The sequence below is a fragment of the Tursiops truncatus genome, chromosome 5, assembly GCF_011762595.2.
Source record: "Tursiops truncatus isolate mTurTru1 chromosome 5, mTurTru1.mat.Y, whole genome shotgun sequence".
Classification (NCBI taxonomy): domain Eukaryota; kingdom Metazoa; phylum Chordata; class Mammalia; order Artiodactyla; family Delphinidae; genus Tursiops; species Tursiops truncatus.
This window is the reverse complement of record NC_047038.1, coordinates 27872252-27884890: the sequence shown is the minus strand read 5'-3', so window position 1 is coordinate 27884890 and position 12639 is coordinate 27872252. Positions and strand designations below refer to the sequence as shown.

General features: G+C 38.5%; 1 protein-coding gene across 18 annotated transcripts in view; it reads left to right on the top strand.

Moving 5' to 3' along the window:
• Positions 1–12639, top strand: part of ALPK1 (alpha kinase 1) — a 132374-nt gene that overhangs the window by 32978 nt on the left and 86757 nt on the right. For 2 of the 18 annotated variants that reach the window (XM_073804966.1, XM_033856760.2), the window contains exon 3: positions 5602–5682. The exons of 14 other annotated variants lie outside the window; for them this stretch is intronic. The gene's annotated coding sequence lies outside the window, so the exon portion shown is untranslated. Of the gene's footprint in view, positions 1–5601; positions 5722–12639 lie in introns of those variants that run through there. 2 more of the 18 variants (XM_019927819.3, XM_073804965.1) reach the window with 2 other exon arrangements.

Below are 12639 nucleotides of genomic sequence, written 5' to 3'. Positions count from 1 at the left end.
ATGAGATGATCATCATTTCCTTCACCGGTCATATCCTCCTTACCAACAACCCGTTTCCACACAATTTACTTTCTTCTTCCCTGACTGCTGAGACTGTCCCATGCAACTCCCCCTCCCTCCCTACCAGAGTCATTGTTGCTGTACCTGATTGGACCAGGGGTGGATACCTGATTGGACCAGAGGTAACAAGCTGTGTGTTATGCTAAGATTTTGTCTTTGAACTGAGGATGCTGAGACTGAGTCAGTTTCTGTTGAGGGCTTGAATCAGGAGGGCATGTAAAACCAGGGTAAGTGGATCAGATACGGATGGTCTACAGAGAGGAATAAAGCCGACCTTATCTGTTCTGTTCACCTCTGCACTCTTACCACCTAGCATGGTGCCTGACATAGTAGGCTTTCATTAAGTCTTGGTGGAATGAATGAAGCAGACTGTGGAGTGAGAGAGAGAGATTATTTTTGCCTCCAACAAATTTCCATGTCCTGATTGTAATCCCTCATGAAGACTATCTTCATTTTCTGTCCTTACGTCCATGAGATATCCTTGTGTCCACCCAATAATTTCCCCTTTATGTTAAAGCTAGTTTGGGTATGTTCTGTTCCTTGCAGCTAAATTAAACTGAAGAATCTCCTAATTCAGTCTTTAAAGTATTCTTGTCCCCAGGGAACTATGGTTTCTCATGCAAACTAATTATTTAGGTAGCCTATCCAAAAATTACTGGATTCCAGAAGTGGGCATGCCTCCACTTTGCCCAAGTGAACCTCACCTTTGGGGACAGAAAAGAATAGAAACTCAAGTTCAACTAAAAATAAAGAAAATACCTCCCCAAATAAATCTTCTTGATCTTCTAAAAAGGCAAACTCTGAAGAAAAATATGACAGAAACTGCAAATTGAGGATCCTTTAGGAGAGAGGGTTGGACCTTAGGCATTGTTGATTGAACACGACTTTAAATTTAAAGTCAGTGGAGAGGGTCAGATATGATCAGGACACACTTGCCAACCTAAGCTCCAGGAACAGGGAGAAGAAGAGTGGGTCACAGCTTTACCCCGGACTTCTGGAATGCTTCTGGAATACTACTGGACTAGCTTGGTGATGCAAGAGACTGCTTCGCAGTTTCTGGTTGTACTCTTGGCTGTTGTACAGCACGTTGAGGAAAAAGGTTATTCTTTCCTGCTCCCTGCCTGGGAGGACACATATTTATATGTTTACCTCAAAGGCAGGGGAGTAGTTGAGAAATACATAGGCAGTCATTGTAGGCTTGAAACACAGAAAAATGGAATCCTTGGGGGCAGTATGGTGGGTTTTTCAAGAGCATAGATTTGAAGTGAGACAGATCTCCAACTCACTAACTAGCTCTATGTCCTTGGCTAAGCTGCTTAATCTCTTAGAACCTCAGATTTCTCATCTACAAAATGAGAATAAAAGTACTTCATAAATGTGCTGTAAGTATTAAATTAGTTAATGTTTATAAGTTCTTAGGCCAATGGTACCAAGCTAAGGGATCAGTAAATGGTAGGGATGATTAGGATTATTAGTGCTTTGTAATACGAGCATTAATGAATGTGTGTTATTTTTATGTTAACCAGAAGGGAGGTTGTATTTTTTTAAGTTAAGAAACATGACACTAAAACATGTATTTCATAGCTCCTCTTCACTGTTAACTTTTTAACGTAAATCCCTGCGTGTAGACAGATGTAAAAGAAGAGTCCAGGAAATATCTAACAAGACAGTAGTTATGCAGTAAATAGCCATCAGTTGTGGTTATCAATCAACAGCAGTATAAACTCCCCCAAAAGGAGGCACATGTGAATCCTCCCATGCAATCTTCTCAAAAGCAATTGTAAATTGTATGACCTGCAGATGGCGAACTTGGATCGGATGAGTATTAAGCAATGACTACCTAGAAGAGAAAGCAGTGGTTTTTGTTTTGTTGAATGGAGGGCTAAGTAAAGTGGATACATTAATAAAGGCTGTACAAGCCAAAAGCATCCTTTGCCGACACACTGGGTTCCTTCTTCCAAGGGGACCATTAATCTGTCTGTCAAAGTGAGTCCACCCTCAATCATATGTGCTTTGAGAGACAAGTCTGCATTTGCTTCTGGTAGAAATGTTTTGTTGAGTATTCATGCTGGTTGCTAGTCACTGATACAAAGAAAAGGAGTATCAAGTAGGGAACATCAATAGATTTCTTGTAAGTCTCTTGAGGGGTACAGAAATGTTACCTTCTCAGAATATCCATATGTAACACTATTTAATTATCTGAACCCATTGTACATGTCCAAAGAGTCCACATGTTTTGATGTGTATAAGTAATTATATCCTCCCTTGCTTGATTACGCCACTGTTGAGTATTTGTTCTGTACCCTCCCCAAGGCAATCCTTTAGGGACCAATTACCATCCTTTAGTGACATCATTTCACTGGCTGAAGGAAATTTCTAGAGTACCACACTGGGCATTCAGGACTCCTAAGGGAGCTCTGTAGTACTTTGTATAATCTATGTGCCCTACCTTCTGGAGAAACATATTTTTTTCCCTCAAAATTCTACTTTGGAGTACAGGTTTTACTATCCCAGATCACAACTACATGAGTTTGTGGGAAAATTAGTGTGACTTTCCAAAACTGCCTGTTCCTGCAGTGACCTGAGATGTTTTGTTGGTTCTTTCAGTTGTGAAAAAGCTCAGCAACTCACCCAACAGGATGGATTGATGACTTTTAGCTGCATTATAAAGCAGGGTCACTGTCCCCAAAGAGCCTCTCAGCTTGTGGGTCAGGTGAAGGGACATCTCTAGGCCTCTATAGTGCCTCTGCCTTGTCACTTATCATGAGGCTGTACTTATTGTCTACATATCAGCCTCCCCACAACTGTGTACTTCTAGAGCCCAGAAACAGTACCACGTTCATCTCTTTATCCTTAAACATTTTGTGTCTGGCACATAGTAGGTACTTACAAGAATGTTGAATGAATTAAAGAATAAATATATGTGCTTGGGTAGAACAAGCAGCCAGGAAGGAGGAAAGGTCAATTTAGGGGAAAAAAAGAGGAAGATAGTCCACCTACCCATGAGGGATTGTACCTATATCAGACAAGTATTATTCCTAAAGAATAGAAAAAGAGGAAAGAGCAGTGGATTGTGTGCAGCCTAATCCTTTTATTTTTACTAACCAAACTCTCAAGAGACTGACGTATACACCAACATCCTGGTTGACTATTGCCAGTGGAGAGCACATCTCTCCAGAGATTGCATTGTGTCCCAATTCCATGTATTTCACATCTTCATTCATTTCACAATACAGACTACTAACCACTATACGGTCACGGCATCTTCATTCATTTCAAAAGGAAGAAAGTCCCTAGCTCTCAGGATGAGGCAATTCTGGTTTTCAGGTAACTTCTAAAAGCTTCTAAAATGTTGTAGTTAGTCTAAGCCATGGTAAATAGAGAAGTTATCAGAAAATTCAGAAATTATAAGATCTTATTTAAGAGTGGATTTGGGTCTAAAGGCACCCACTGGTGTAAGACAGAACCTAGAGGATGGGACTGAGGAACAGTCAGAAACAGACTCTGAAAGACAGTCCAAATAAGAGGAGCCACACATCACAAAAGTGTTGCCCATGGAATTGACAATGGGCATCTGACATGAAATAATAGGGATGCTCGAGGATATGAGGACCGTGCGCAGTGAAGAGGAGTGGCCCTGTTGCACCTGCACATGGTAAGCAGCCAACAAATCCTGGCTGAGTGAACAGGTCATTCTGTGGCTCAGCTGCTGCTAAGGGAAGTCATGAACTGCTTTGCTAAAGGCAGGGTTTATCTATAAATAGGAGCCAAAGTGACATGCACCGTTAAAAGTGGGTATAAACTAGTGCAGGAAAAGTTAAAGTGAAAAGCACTGATCAGAAACCATTTAGAAGAAAGGAAGGAAGCAGTGTCTGGAAACCTGAAGTGAATGAATCATTACAATGGAGTTTATAGGAATCTCTGAGCTTCTAGACAACCAGTTTAAAAGAGAAACATGCTAGATTGTACTGTTCTCATGAGTCAGTAAAGTGTGTAAATTCATCTGGAAATGCAGACTCATTCTTAGAACTTAATTCTAGAAAGAATTTATTGTGTAGACAGTTAAATAAGAAAAAGAAGAGGACATTTGATAAGTTTTGTGAAAGCTACATATATATTATTCACGGACTAAACTATAAAGATCATCACCACCAACACAGCCTAGGTAAAATGATAGGTGAAAAGAGATGGGGAAAAAACAAATAGATTACTGTATGAACATATACACTACCATGAAAGCAAGAAAATATAAATGTTGACCACAGCTCCCCTTTTTGCAACTATTATGAGGCTAGATTTATAGCTTCCTTAATGCACTCTCAGTAAGGGGAGGAAGCGTAGTATGAGAGGTTCTACTCCCACTTCTTCCCTATGATCCCTGGATCCATGTGATCTGTCCTTGGGTGAAACACACCATATATTGGTTATTGATTTGGAGCATACACCATTTTCTCTATGCCAGTACCCCAGCTTCATAAGATGTCCTCCAGCTGGCTCTGTGAGTCTTTGTAACAGACTATTGCACTTCTCTACAAGGCCAGCTCCTCCTGAGTTATGGTAAAACCAATGAATCCTGTGGGAATCCTATAGCACTCTTGGCCAGAAGTAATAGTATATGGATTACTGTGGGCTGAATAAGCTTTCAGTAAGTTCACAGAAAGTTTTGCTCATAGAAGCATAACAGGGAAGTAAAATCTATATGCATAACATATTCGAGTGAGAAAAATTGCTACCAAGTCCACAGTGAAAGAGGTTCAGTATAATCAGTCAGCAGGAGGCTAGCCACGCCACCCTGTTCCCCACACTTGGAGCTGTATGGAGGTCTCAGCATGGGTTTCTGCTGCTGGCATTTTAAGCGTTCAATTGAGGTGGTTGCTGGATCTGCCTTGGTAACAAGTTCTCGTGGTTGAGCCCATGGATAACCTCCATCTCTGTCACCACGGCCACTTTGCTTTTGAACCTACTGAGGAATAGTCATGTTTCTGGGGGAGAAAGGATAGCTGACATTTGCAGTACTGAGCTTCCTGCCCATCTGATTATTGAGTCTCCTCTGTAGTGAGAGCCCTTTGCTGAGCATTCACATGAGGCACAATATTCTCACAGCGTGAACCTATTTTGAGATGTGTATACATGTACCTCTACCCTAAACCTCCTTGTCATCCAATCTTGTTCCTTCCAACTTGCTCATCATTGAAACAAACCTTTAGGCTCTATGTATAAATCTTCACTATGATGATCTTTCTTTCTAGGTAAAATATACAATTAGATGTACTTCTCAAAGTTCTGCTTATTGTGAAGATTTATCTTCCTACTTGTCCTTCATGGCCAACAGTGTGGAAAACTCTAATGCTGCATCAATTTATTTATGGCCATTGCCAGTATATTATGCATAATCATTAGTAAATCAGTCTTGAACTGTCTCGTCCCTGTCCATAAGGTAGTCCCTTATATGTGTGGGTCCAGGAAGAGGTGGCATTACAGCAAGAGTAGGGGCCACGAGAGTTGGAGCCATTTGCTCATGAAAGTTTCTTGTGCTTCTAGAACGTGGTTGAGGGTGACCTTGTATGTGCCATTTCATCTTGATGATGGAGAGCTGCTCTGCGCATCCAAATTTAACAACAGGTCCGTCAAACAGCATCTAATTTGGGAGAGACAGCACAGGTATCATTATCAGTTCATTTCCCATGACCAGATATTCAGTCTTTACAAGAACCCAACAGAAAAAAACAGAAGTTTCTTGAGGACATTAGTTATTTGTCAAAGAGGTATGGCTTTGCTGTCAGTTCTAGGGGCTGTACTATTATTGTGTTATTTGGAAATTCCATGGGCTCAATGATCTGCTACAGAATGTTGTACACATTAGATTTCCTGGGTCACAAGAGCTAAGTGGCAAGAGTGGCTTTTTCTTTAAACTGAACTGGCTGAAGAATATTCATTTGCTGTGAGCCTTCCTTAAATATAGAAGCCTCATGGCTTCTTCAATAAGTAGGAAGGAGCAACACCAATGTAATATTATTTTGCCTCTCTTATACTAGAATCCCACCAAATGTGTGTGCCTCTTTTTTTGTGGAACTGGATACAAGGTGCAGCAAATTGTCTTTTAGTTTGGAGGGGATACCTCAGTGTACCCCAGATCTCTAGACTCCCAGAAACATCAGTGAATTAATAGATCTCTGAACTCTCGTGGAATTTGTCTCTTATTCTCAGTTACATGTGTGTCTTACCAAGGCGTCTTATGTATTTTCTACTTTCTAACCAAATTGTGATAACCAATCCCACCTAATGAAACAGCACAGTGAATCTAGAATCTCTGGTAAATGTACCCATGTTAATCATTTTGACCCAAGGGAGCTATGTTCTTTTCTCCTTCCTTAGTCTAGCATTTTAGAATTTATTTTCACACACATTCCCCTAGTTTCTGTTGATATCAATATAAGTCAGAAAAAAATCATGCAATTTTTTTTTTGGTGTGTAAGCCCACTCCTCCAGGTGTAACTTGGTCAGACTCTTTTTCTGCTATTTAGATACCTCAGTTTTAAAAGGTAAGACATTACAGCTTCATGATTTTTTTCCTTTCCCTTTCTTCCTGTCTCGCTCTCTCTTTCTTTCGTTTTCTGGAAACCAGAATAAATTGGCTTTATTTTTATTTATCTTATTGTTTAACTTAACATACAGTAAAATTGACCTTTAGTTTGGTCTTTATTTTATAATTTTAACACATATATAGATCTGCGTAACCAACATACAGTGGGGATAGATAGGGAAGTACCCTGCATAATGGAAAGTAGGTTCACTAATAGAGTGGGTAAAATGAGATTCAGATAGATGTCTTTAAGCATTCAATCAGGGGAGGACAGCAGACAGAAATTACAGTTTGAGGTATGAATTCTGATGTGTAAAACAAAAAGCTTTAACAGCAAGCAAGTTACTTAATTTCCTTGAGCCTCATTTGCCTCTTTTGTAAATAGGGATAACCAAAAATTAATGAATGACACTTACTAGCTAAATACAATTTTTAACGTCTTTATTGAGATATAATTTACATACCATAAAAGTTACTCATTTAACAGTACAATTAAATTCTTCTTAGTAAATTTACCAAGTTATGCAAATATCACCAAAATCCAGTTTTAGAACATTTTAATCACCCAGTGTTCCCTCATGCTCATTTACATTTAATCCTTGTTCCTATCCCCAGCCCTCGTTCTACTCCATTAATCCTCTTTCTTTATCTCTTGACTTGCCTTTTCTTAAAATTTCTTATAAATGGAATCACAAAATATGTGGTCTTTTGTGTCTGGCTTCTTTTACTTAGCATGATTCTGAGGTTCGTTTATGTTGTAGCAAGTTCCTTTTTACTGCTGAATAATATTCTGTTGTATGGGTATGCTACACTTTCGTTTCATCAGCTGATGGACATTGGGGTTGTTTATTAAAAGTATAGATGATTTAGGAGAGGATGACATCTTTAAACTATGAAGGCTTTGAATCCATAAATATTATTTGGTTGGTTGTTCTTTTGTTCACCTCAGTAAAGGTTTCTTTCCTCTTATGGCTCAGATTCACCTCTTATTAAATTTACACTTGGCAGTTTATATTTTGGAGATGTGAGTGGGCAACAACTGTGTCTACTATAGTTATCTTTAGTTATCTTTTTTTTCATTTTCTTGGTCAGATATTAATAGTAGTGTTATGTCAGCCTCATAAAATGAACTGGAAATGTCTTTTACACTTTCCTGTCTTCTGTAATAATTTAAATATCCTGGAAATCACATAAATCTGAAAGATTTAGTGGAAATTGACTCTGATATCATCTGAACCTGACACCTTTCTTTTGAAAGTAAGAGAATTTTTTCACTTGTCTTAATTATAGTCTAGATTTTTTTTCAGTTTTGATAGTAAATCAGAATTATCCTAGAGGGCTTCCCTGGTGGCGCTGTGGTTGAGAGTCTGCCTGCCGCTGCAGGGGACATGGGTTCGTGCCCTGGTCCGGGAAGATCCCACATGCCACGGAGCGGATGGTCCTGTGAGCCATGGCCGCTGAGCCTGCGCGTCCGGAGCCTGTGCTCCGCAACGGGAGAGGCCACAGCAGTGAGAGGCCTGCGTACCGCAAAAAAAAAAAAAAAATCAGAAGTGTGGGGGAAAAGTGACGCTAAACAGACACTCAGGAAGAAATGTAAGAGAGAATAGGAAAATCACCCAGAAAGAGGTGCCTTAGCAGCTTTAAAGTGGTACACACACAGAAGGAGGCATGCCACCTAGGAAAGGTATTTGCTAATGTCTGGATGACTGTAATAAAATCTTTCAGAGTATGTTTTACCTTGGAAATTACTGGACTATAAGAATAAGCAGAGAATTATACTAATTATAAATGAGGCTTTAGTCTGAATTTAGGTATTGCCAGGATTAAAGCAAGGGGTACAGCAAGAAAACGTACAGCAAAGTTTTCTTTGGTGTCTGGAAGTGCCAAAGTTGCCTACAGCAACGGAAATAATTGGTTGCCTGCCTCACGGCTCAGTCACCTCAGAAGAGCAGGCAAATAATTCCTGCCACTTAGTAGGTGTACGGCAAATCCAGGCCTATTTTACTCCAAGCGCTGAGTTCTTTCCATTGTTCCAAAAAGACTTTCTGGCACATGCTTGTGAAGAAAATGGCGAAATGAAATAAGGAACACTGTTGTGAATTGTATTTTAACTTGCACACACGTTCAAAAATATTTGAAATTACCTATAAAGAGACACATTCATATGTCTAGAACTACTAAGCCAATGGTAAAGAATGTGGACCAAGTAACAAAGGGTCTGGGTTAGATGGTTTGTACAAGATTATCTAAGTGAAGGACAGCATGGAACTGATCACAAAATCTGAGTTTCCTGGGAGTAAAGGCAAAAAGGGACAATATGATGAGGTTTAGATTCTCATAGTCTAATAAAAAGAAATATTTCCATTTGGTATGAAAATCAAAGTGTCTCCTGTTTTAATCATAGGAGAATTTACCATGTGGCACTTTAAAATAACATTAAGCAGTATAATGGACATCTTCAATAGCAATTTTTACCAAATAATTATTTTCAAAATTACAATTTATAAACCATTTTTTACAATTTAATTATAATCAAATAAGAAAAACAAGATCAATTTTATTTATAGTACAATCTAAGCATTAGTAAGGGAATATCATCAGTAGAAGGATGTACTCACTTTAGTTTTTAACTAAAAAATTACATTTTCTGCAATGTTGTACAACTTTTAGTTTGTTATATTTTGTTGAAATTGGATACTGGATTATCTATCTGCTGCATAGATAATGCTAGCTAAGTCATCTTTGTCTGCGGAGAAGTGAGCTACTACAAATTACTTCATCTAAATGTTTAATGTTATCCTATAAAAATAGGGTAAAGAAAAGAAGACCTGTGACATCACTGAGTCTCTTTCCTCTGATTATCCACGATCAGATTCCCTAGATGAAAGATGTGGTTAGCACTTGATGCTAATCAAAGGACCCAAAATACTTGGATATAGTTCATTTTAATCTTAGTTGAAAACATTGTGGATAGACACTTAGGAAAAAGTGAAATCAGCATAACATCTCCTCTTCAAGTACAATCCAGCTTTCAGAGTGGTAACGTGGATTTCGGCCTTCTCATAATTCTCCTTGATGAAAACAGAAGGATTTCACAGCACAGAAAGCAGTGGTTTATGAGTCTGGGTACAGGGGACGCACAAGAGAACTCTGTTCATCTTCTTCAAAGTGATGCAACGATGGCACGGCTGCTGCTGTGGCTACATGTAATATAGCCTGTAGCTCTTTAAAGAGGATTAGCTTTAGTGTGCTGGGAGCGTTCAATGCTGGATTTCACGTAAAGTAGAATATGCTAATGAAATGTAAATATCTATGGCAAACATGGCATAATATCGAAAACCCTCAAAACTGAGCTTTGTCTCTTGCACAGTGGGAAACCAAACTTTATCATATCAGAAGAAAAACTAAAAGAGAAACAACCTTTTACTCTTCTGCCTATGCATCTGCTGCTATGAAAAGTGAATTTAAATATATACTCATATTTGAACTAAATTAAGTTGCCATGTCAGTAGAAAAACCAAAGTTCAGTCATTCAAAAACATCCTACTAGATCTGTGTCCAGAGATGAACGTGAAATAATTCATCTTTGTAGAAAAGGATATACATATAATATGAATTTTAAAAAATATTTTAACACTTTTTTAAACACTATTTTAGGATTACAGAGGGCTTGCAGAGTGGGTCTTTTCCCCATTTCACCTTAAAATTTCTTGCTTGTAGTTTTTACTTTTTGCCTGTACAATGTCTTTCTGCTCAATATTGGACAAATGCATCTTTTTCATAGTTTTCCATATAGTGTTTTTACTACTTTCATAGGAAGCCAATGTGAGATTTGATCAGTTTCTTAAAACTGCACGTATACTTAGTTAATATGAAAATTATTTTCACATATTTAGAATTTCAGACCATATCTGGCATTGGGAAGGTGAATTCATTATAAGGTGTATGCTTTGCAAACCATGTAACTCTGTGTAGCCTGTTGGAATCTATAGACGTGGTTCCCAAAGATTGAAAAGCCCCCTAAAGATTTCATCTCAATTGCTGGGAAATAAAGATCCTGCAAACACATGGAACTGGGTGCCTGTGGCTCAATTTCCAATGCGTGATCTTTCATTAGTTACTAGCATTTCCCTACACTCAACCGAGTAGCTTAGGTTCTCTTGGTTTTTGTTGATCGGTGGTGTGTGTGTGTGTGTTTTATATCTCCGTTTTGAAGGGTTTGTCTCTGTAGGCTTCGAGGGATGGTAATACATATTCATGAAAGAGCACTCTTTCCAGTCCTTGCCACCGCTGACAAAGCCTTAGCTGTTTCACACAGCAAGCTGGCTGGGATTGTGTGTGGGGCTGCATGGCCAGATTAGTGCAAACAGCAAGCCCACTCCTCTGCTTGTTAGGCCTTGCCTTCCTGACAGTTTCCCCAATTGTCGTTTGTGACAAGGCTGTCATTAGGTGATGGCTTCTTTTGGCCATTTTCAGATAAAGATAATTTCATTAACTTCCATTTTATTTGACAACAAGCTGTTTGGGAGAGAAAGGAAGTGCTTCAGTAGTTTATGGATTAGGGTTTTGTCACTTCAAAGGCATCTTTGATCTAAAAATATGTGCTGTACCAAATTCATTATGTCTTTCCTTAAAGAGCTTTTAAATTTATTGATCTTCTCCTCAATTATTCTCCTTTTACGTCCAGTAATGATGTGTGAGATGGTAGTGTTGGGAAAAGCCCAAGGAGGAGGGTGGGGAAAATGCAGCCAACTGGTCACTTCTGAGGCCATTAGGAGAACGAAACAACAGGTGCTTTTGTTTAGTGTCAATTCTCTTCTGAATCTCTATGCAGACAAAGGCCCCTCTGCTGTCTGAAGATCAACATGAAGATATCATACCAATAGAATAAGAGAAAATTATGTTTGGCACTACAGCCTAATGAAGATTTTGAAAACTTCACAATTTATATAAAAATTGTGCCCACAGTTGTCTTCGTCCTCACTATTGAGTCCATGAGTTTTGAAAGCCAGCAAATAAGTAATGGAGAAAGAGCAAGCACTTCTTTGTGGACCAATAATTTGGCTTCCCCTAGAAGCAATCCTACATTTTTCTGAGGCTCACCTTGCTCCAGTTTTTATAACTGGATCAGTACTAGAAGTCATACAGAGCAGAAAATAAGAGACTAAGAATACATAAGTGAAAATTTACTTTAAAAACACAGCAAGAGGAGCATGTACAGCTAGTGGCTCTCTTGTTTAGAAGGTCCACTTACCCTTTTTGCCCTCCTTTTGTTGTTGTTGTTGTTGTTCTAAACAATTGCTATATGGAATTAGTGTTTTAAACAATGCCATGGACAAAGAGGTAAATAGTTTATATCCAAACTATCACAGTTAACTGTTGTCTTCTAAAACGTCACATATAATAACCTCAATTTACAACAGCACAAGCTACTCACTTCCATTTCTACAACTAGGAAAAGGGGGTTAAAACAAATGCCTTAAATTTGGGGGGGGTCTAAGTATTTTATTAGCCTCTTGACAGACTATTTTATATTTTAGAGATATTCAGATGCTATTGATAAGTTTATTTTAGCAAATCATAATTTCAGAATCTTACACATTAAAGGAAATATGTGAAGTATGACCTTAAGTTCCTAAAAGCAATACAAATTGTTTCTTTTGAAAATCAGTTTTGTGAATTTCTAAAAGCTAATAGAACATAATGCCTTTCATTTTGAAAAATTAGTTTAGAGGTTTGGGCCTCTAAACCAAGCCTAAGGAGGAGGCTGGGGAAAATGGGCCCTCAATACTCCTCTTCATAAAGTCAGGATAGAAATAGCCCTCAAATAATGTCAGAAACATTTTCCATGTGTTAGGTTATTTTATCCTTATTAAGAGGTAGATACGATTATTAGCTTGATTTTACAGATAAGGAAAGTGAGGCACGAAGAAGTTCAGTAACTTGCCCACTGTGTCATATCCAGGAAGTGGTGGAGCCAGATTTGGGTACTTTGG